The sequence below is a fragment of the Poecilia reticulata genome, chromosome 19 (assembly GCF_904066995.2).
Source record: "Poecilia reticulata chromosome 19, P_reticulata-male-v2, whole genome shotgun sequence".
NCBI lineage: Eukaryota > Metazoa > Chordata > Actinopteri > Cyprinodontiformes > Poeciliidae > Poecilia > Poecilia reticulata.
Window position 1 is genome coordinate 12639620 of NC_088848.1, and position 8599 is coordinate 12648218.

Consider the following 8599-nt stretch of genomic DNA (forward strand, 5'->3'; position numbering starts at 1 on the left):
TTGCAATATAGATATTTTGACACTCATGAAATAGCTTCTTTAGTTATTTAGAGAGATTAAGAACTTAAGATTTGACACATTTACATAAAAAAAATAAAAAATAAACATATGCCCTTCAGTTTCAGCATTGTAATCACGGAAAGAGCTGTTGCTAAGGTCAAAATTGACAATGCATGTGTATATCTTATGAGTACATAATTTAAGTAAATCATGTCATACTCCTTGTCATATATATGTCCACCTTCTACAAGAGCCCCACTGTTACAGTGCCTGCTGCTTGACCTCTCTCATGACAGTGAGTTGGAAAGAGAGTAAAAGAAGCCATTAAGAGCAGAGAAAAAGAGTAATGATCTTGTCTTTTTTGCTTTTAGAGGGGTCTCTCTTGTCAGCTTGAGTTTTGGCTTTTCACAGAGCAGTTTTTCCTCAGAGGTGAACAGTGGACAGCTACTTTCCTTTCCCCTGACCAGACCCTTACAGGTATGAATAGGATCTTGATGTCTGCCACGGCTCACATGAGCTCCTTCTCCACTGTCAAGTCTCACTCTAACCCTTTTAAATGTCTGGTTCAGTCCTACCCAAGTTATGTGTGTCCATTGGTGTCTGTTCCTTACTATTGTAGGGTGTGAACATGGGGCAGGAACGTGGGCAGCCTGTGGGCATGCAGGAGTTTTGGTTGTTGCTCCAATGATGTTTGCAGCAACGTTTAGCAATGGAGAACCTCAAGGTAGTGCTTTTAATGGACTTCATTAAACCCACATTTTTGTCTTATATCTTTGTCTTACGGAAAGTCATTGCTGGCCCAAACATAATGAAAACAATTCAGGTCAGCTGATTAGTTTGCTATGCATACAAACATGTAGAGGCTGGGAAAGATAAAACTCGTGACTGTGTTCCTCCACAATGAGCAGCTCTCTGATAGCAGACTTCATATCTGCCAGTCCACTGAATTGTTGCCGAGTAACTTTTATTTTCTGTTCACACGTCAAAGGTGAGAACCTCCGAGACCACCACAATCAGGGCAACAAATAAACATGAAAAGAGAGGCACGAGCAGGCAAAAATAAACCCAGAAACAATATTTATCTACTAACTGGGTGGTTAGAGGACAAAAAGGAGGCTCAGGTAAAATTTGACGTTATTGACGTCCAATGGCAACCAAGAAGAAAATAAAGAACACATTTGACTATACTGGAGTAAATTAATAAACCGTAAGAGAATGTGGTCAACGGACATAGTCACCAGTGCTCTAGCAAAGTTAAAGCACAACTCCCAGCATGCTTTTCTAAACACCTGTTGCGCTCTTCTTATCTCTTCCTCCCCTAGATAATCAAGACATCTCACATGTTGGACTAGTTAGGAAACATTCCACAAAGTGACAACACCCTAGGCTCACGATGGAGGGACGGGACACTGACTTGCTAGCAACACTTCTAATAATAGCTTGTAGGCCATCAACTCTCAAAACATAAGTACTGAAGAGGGCTTTCGAAAGAGAGAGAGAACATGTCTTCAAGGAACAAGAAATCCTGTCATCCCTCCTTTTTTAAAGGATAGCAAGGGTTTGGAAAGAGTGCAATAGCATAAATATCTTAGGAGTTACAAGTAGATTCTAAGTTTTATCGTTTTAGTGTCAACACAATGGCCATAATAAAAGTTTTAGTCTTGTTTTATTTACTCTGTTTTTACTTTGCTGACTTACTGCTACGTGTCCGTTAATGGCAAATAGAAAAATCACCTTCAGGATATTTCCTTCCAGTACCTTAATAGTTTGCTTAAAATTATTTAATTTATAAATATGTACATAATTCATGTCCCCCCCTTGAGAAATAGTGTTGGTTTGCTTCTGTCAGAGCAAAAATGTATGCCACGGTTCACCAAGAACTGCGTCAAATTCATTTGTTTTATCTGCAATAAATGTTATGTAACTCAAAATTATTGTAATAAATTATGTTTTCAAGATTTGAATAAAAAGCACCTGAACCAAATAAGGTGCATAGTATGACTGACAACTGATGACTAGTGACATACAAACTGATGTAAATGTATCAAATGCAGTGGTGGAGAAAGTACTCAAAAAATGTACTTAAGTAAAAGTATAAATACACAGACAAAAATGTACTCAAGTAAAAGTAAAACTACATTAGCATTTGTACTTAAGTAAAAGTAAAAAAGTACTGGCTTTTAAAAATACTTAAGTATTAAAAGTAAAAGTGCTTGCTGAATGGATTACCTAATTGTTAATATCATTAAGTGTACCGATCGTATTTAATTTTAATACATTGGAAAACAACCTGCTGAATACTATTAATCAATCATTAATCATTTTGTCTAGATTAATGTCAAGTTGTCAAAACAAAGACATTTTCAATAATGTCAACTTTGTATTAAAAGTGTCATGATTTACTGAATGAAGCTTTATGACAACAGTCATAAATATTTATGAAGACTTATTCATGTCCATGACAGATGTTTATGACGGTGTCATGTCAGTCTTATTCACCTGCCTTCAAATAAAGTGTTACCGGCTAGGTTTATGTAGCATTTGATTTTAACAAAATATTTATACCTGTATTTCATAAAAATAATGGTTGACTTTCGGCATTTATTTTGAAGTATGTTGATCCTGTTTACAACTATGATTTTTATGTTCAAAAGCAATTTTTTTATGTTCCATCTTATAGTAATAACTTAACAAAACTGTTTATTTGACTTCAAAGACTAGAGTCGAGATTGCTTTACATTTAATTTATACATTGAAAATTTGTATAGTAAAATGCAATAAATTAGTTGTGATGTACAGAAGATAAACAATAGCAAGCTCAAGAATATGTTTAGCTCTTAATACATAATAGTAAATGTTAGTTATAAAGACTAGATGACGTCAATTTATGGTCTTAAATTGCAAAATAAAGTCTGCAAATTGATTGTAGAATGATTTCATTTTTACATCACTTTGCATGAGATACTTTCAAACTAAGTGTTTTGTGTTCTACAACTACATTTCCTGTGGACTTAGAATTTAATTTTGTTTCAAAATTATGTTAATAATATATTAAATACATTAACTGTAATATATTTTACACTATAATTAACATATGGTATAGAATACAGACTTCAATGGTATTTGGAAATGTCCAAGGTTTTTTAAAAAGTTTGTGAATGCATCACAAAAGACAGAGTAAAAAGAGAATTTCAGTTTTGGGTTAACAAAATATTGGTAAATTTGACATAAAAAAAACTGTTAAAATAAGGAAAATATTTTGATGGAAATTCTGAAAAAAAAAAATACAGAATATGTCCTGTTAATTCTCTGCCATGATATTTTCAGTGTTTTTTACAGAATTTCCATCAGAAGTTTCCCGTAATTTAACAGTATTTTATTTCAAAGTTTTCCATGAAAAAATAGGGAAATATCCTGGTAATTTCTGTCAGTACACTTTCTCGTTTTTTATGGAATTTCAGCAGAATTTTTCCATAATTAAAGTTTTTTTCCCCAATAATTTAACATGAACAAACTGTTAAATTATGGCCCACCACCACTTCAGGTGACATTTCCCATACTCTCAAACTCAAAGCTTGACATGTATGAGGCAACGTGATAGTTCATCTACTGACTGACTACATAAACTAAAAGCTGAATCATAGATATTTTTAATAAGCGTATTTGTGAGCCTGCCTCTTTTTATTAAATTGAAATTAATTTTAGATTTTTGTATGACTTTTTCTCAGATTAACTTAGAAAACGAGTTGTTATTATTACAGGTTAGTTTTCTAAACAACAAAAAAGTATCTGTTAGGGAAGCTCAAAAATGAAAAATTGGACTGATATTGATATCCGAACTTTATTTTGCCAATTTTTTTTATATGATTACTCGATTAATCGTAAGAATAATCGATAGATTACGCGATTACTAAAATATTTGTTTACAATATCCCTAATTATATAAATAAAATAGGATTTATAGGTGGATCGGGGGGATTAATTCTCTCCTTCGCCCCCTCCTTCTACAGCCAGACCTCCTCCCCCTTCTTGCAATTTGCTGTCCGGCCGCCCCCCCACCCAGCACTCAACGGTACGCTTGACCGGCCCCACCCTCTTTGACCCCTCACATCTACCTCTACATTGAAGGGGGGCTAGTGCACCTCTCATGGTACACTAGCCCCCCCAATGTCTCTCCTTCACCCCCCCCCTTCTACAGCCAGACCTCCTCCCCCTTCTTGCAATTCGCCGTCCGGCCTCCCCCCACCCCCCTCCCCCCCCAGCACTCAATGGTATGCTTGACGGGCCCCACCCTCTTCGACTCCTCACATCTACCTCTGCATTGAGGGGGGCTAGTGCACCTCTCATGGTACACTAGCCCCCCAATGTCTCTCCTTCGCCCCTCCTTCTGCAGCCAAACCTCCTCCCCCTTCTTGCAATTCTCCGTCCGGCCGCCCCCCCAGCACTCAGTGGTATGATAGACTGGCCCCACCCTCTACGACCCCTCACATCTACCTGTACATTGAAGGGGGCTAGTGCACCTCTCATGGTACACTACACCAATGTCTCTCCTTCGCCCCCTCCTTCTGCAGCCAAACCTCCTCCCCCTTCTTGCAATTCGCCGTCCATCCGCCCCCCCAGCACTCAACGGTACGCTAGACCGGCACCACCCTCTTTGACCACTCACATCTACCTCTACATTGAGGGGGGGCTAGTGTACCTCTCATCGTACACTAGCCCCCCCACAATGTCTCTCCTTCGTTCAATCCTTCGCTTCCCCCTCCTCTCTAACGATACGTCAGCCCCCCACCTTCTCTCCTTCTTCTTCGAACCCCTTCTAGCCTCCCAGTGGGCCATCGTTCCCTCGGCCTCCAATTCTGATTCTTCGGGTTAATCTACCCGTCTTTCTCTCACTGTAACAACAGATGACTAATGGTTTCCAGTATTCTCAGGTTGAAAACTTGTAAGCAATCTTTGAGGCCATAATCATCCGCTCTGGTAAGATGCGAAGTTCTTCTGAGGAACAGTTTTGATACTTCTGACAAGGTGTCACTAGTTTGGTGAGATTAGGCATGAGGACTCAGAGGTCTGTCGTGAGTCGGAGACAGGTCCTGACTCAGAGACAGGTCATAACTCTGTGGCAGGTCCCGACTCTGAGGCAGGTCCCGTCTCTGAGGCGGGTCCTGACTTGGGGACGGGTCCCGACTCTGAGGCAGGTCCCGTCTCAGAGGCAGGTCCCTTCTCAGAGGCAGGTCCCGTCTCAGAGGTAGGTCCCGTCTCAGAGGTCGGTCCCGTCTCAGAGGTCGGTCCCGTCTCAGAGGCAGGTCCCGTCTCAGAGGTCTGTCCCGTCTCAGAGGTCTGTCCTGACGCTGAGGCGGGTCCTGACTCTGAGGCGGATCCTGACTCGGAGACGGGTCCAGGGACGGGTCCTGACTCGGAGACGGGTCCCATCTCAGAGGCAGGTCCCATCTCAGAGGCAGGTCCCGTCTCAGAGGTCGGTCCCGTCTCAGAGGTCGGTCCTGTCTCAGAGGTTGGTCCCGTCTCAGAGTTCTGTCCTGACTCGGTGACAGGCCACGACTCTGAGGCGGGTCCAGACTCTGAGGCGGGTCCAGACGCTGAGGCGGGTCCAGACTCTGAGGCGGGTCCAGACTCTGGGGCGGGTCCAGACTCTGGGGCGGGTCCTGACTCTGGGGCGGGTCCTAACTCTGAGGCAGGTCCTGACGCTGAGGCGGGTCCAAATGCTGAGGCGGGTCCAGACTCTGAGACAGATCCTAACTCGGAGATGGGGACGGGTCCTGACTCGGGGATGGGTCCTGACTCTGAGACGGGTCCCGTCTCAGACGTCTGTCCTGACTCGGTGACGGGATCTGACTCTGAGGCGGGCCCTGACTCTGAGTTCGGCCCTGACTCATCCAAGTCAGTACCAACCTCTGAGTTGACCAAATTTAGAGGCCCAGCTAAGTGTGGACTAAACACAACATTTGATCCATTCTTGGTGGGCTCTTGCCTCTCTTCTTCATCTGGATTGTCTCCACAACCCGCAGCCTTTTTGATGAGGTCCCATGCCTTTTGGAGAAAGGTGTCTTTGAGATTGATTTTTCTCGGTCGTGCAAGGGTTCTTTTAAAGCATTCCACAACCTTGTGAATCACTATTGGGTTGTTGCTTTTAATCATTTTGAAGAGCAGTTCTCTAACTGCGTCTTCATTGCCCCACAGAAGTTGCAGGATGTCTCGGCAGGCTTTTTTTTCCATTTTGTCATAAAAGACAAAATCTATATCCTTGACTTCTTTCCATATTTTTGGAGCAAGCTTTCTCTGGACCGGTTCGGTGTCCTTCCTTTTGTAATGCCCATAGCTAGATCTGTAACTGGACTTATAAATCAATCTCCATAGAATATTTTGAACCATAATTCTCCTTTCATCTTCTGTTCCACGTCTGAATCCCATCCTGTTTGCGTCCCTCAAAAATTGTTCAGGGTCCATGGTTGCCTGAGTATAATCTTCACTCAGGCAGTTTTCATCTGCGTACAAGTCTTCAGTTGGAAAAAAAGTCTTTCGGATCTTTCTTTTGGTAGACGTGAACATTTTCTCTTTAGGAACAGGATTCTCCAGATGCTTTTTGAATTTTTCCACGATGACTTGGTGTCCTTCTGGGTGTTCCACTAGTGCGATTAAATGCAGTCCACTGGCAAAGTGGAATGCATCTCTCGCAAGACTTTGGAAAATCCTTTCACCAAGTTCTTCTGAAATCTCCGAGAGTACGTTCACATTTATATCTCCAGTTTTTCTCAAAAGCAATTTCAAAATTTTGCTATGTTGTTCCTCAAAGACTTGTCGGACAAGATGCAGAGTTGGTCCATCTGCAGCCTTTTCTATCACTTCCCACAGAAGTTCACTGAGAAAGTTTCTCTTTTTGTAATCTGGGCTTCTTTGACCAGGATGAACTTTGCTGGACAATGTCTTTTTCACTTTCGTCCAAAAAGAAACCTTAGGTTTCACATCCATTTCACTCTCTGGGCTTTCGTCGTTCATCTTTATTGTGCTGAGCTAAAACGTCCAAATGTGGTAACTGATCAGATCAGTTGGTGATGTCATGGACTCTATGACATCATAAAGTCATCCTCAGAAGGCCCTCATGACACAGACATCATTTGAAGTCATGCTGATGACGTCATTGTAAGCAGCATGGCAACTGTTGCTAAGGGTAAAAATAGCACGCAGTGAGCATGCCCTGTGAAAAAAAAACTTAATCTGTGGGCACTAGATGCATTATTCCCGCAAGTCTGAACTGGCAGTGATTTGTGCAGCTTAACAGGAGGGGCCAGGGAACCATTGGCCCCTCCACTTACCGCCCACCCATTTTTATTTGTTATTTGGGTTCCATCTCCTAACAGGCATAGAGCAAATGTCAGTGGAACCACAACATGACCTGGGCCGGTCTATCAGTCAAACAAACCTCTTGTGATGCCCACTGGTGTGTGAAAAAAAAGTGAAAAAGGAGCATTTAAATGTCTATGGGATAATAATAATAATAATAATAATAATAATAATAATAATAATAATAATTTACTTGTTAACAGGGGTTAAAGACGATGGGTGCAGTAACGGTGTTTCACCGGTATGTGGTGCATGGGAACTCTGAGCTGCCAGTTGCTCTTAATACATTAGAAATGTGCCATTTTAATGAACAATGCCACAGATAAAGCATATTTTTATTATGTTTACTCTCTGTAACATGGTTTAGACTTAGATATGTGATTCTATGCATCATAATTTCAGGGACGGAAACATCTTGTCTCCTGTCCTAACATAACATGAACTTCACTTTTTTTTGCTACTAGTAGCTTTTATTTTTTAAAGAAATCCAACAGAAAGGGGATGGAAAGAAGGTGGGTGGGAGAGGACAGGCAACCAAGGAGCCAGTAGCAGAGTTGTAGTCAAGGTCACCGACCCAAGACCAAGTCAAGACCAGCACCCCGCGTTACGTGACACAAAAAAATTTACTTTTACTTATCAAAATTGCTTCTCAAATTGATCTGAAAGATCCACTTTTCCATAAAAAAAAATAGTTATTAAATACGTAGAGCTTAAATAAATGCAATCAGTAAAGATCTGTCCAGAAGAATCGGATCGTTCCTGAATGTACCAGCGTTGTCCCATATGTGCGACACCTCAGTCAAAACCTCCACACAATAATTCAGCGCATGAGTGACAACTTTTTTTCATCGCAGATGCAACATGTGTGTCTACGTCAGTACAGCTAGCTTTGCTAGCATCACCTCCACAGATCTTACCTTTCTTTAAGCTTTCCTTCCAAATGACGCTAAAAGTTGGATGAAGTCCCCACCATCTGTGAAAGCGAAGCGCTGCTGATTTTACATGTCGTCATATCTTATGATTTATGCAGCGCTATTATATTACTGATGATTAGACTCGCTCAGAGGAAACCACTGCGCATGTCTGGAGCTTCGCGTGCGAGTAAAGGTGGAGGCGATGGGTGACAACAGACACGTAAGTTACGATATTGCTCGGATTTTAAGGCGCCACCTTAAGTCCCTGAACTTCACATTTTAACAGAAAAAAAGAGCAACGCGACTTGGATGTAACGAGTAACGCGACA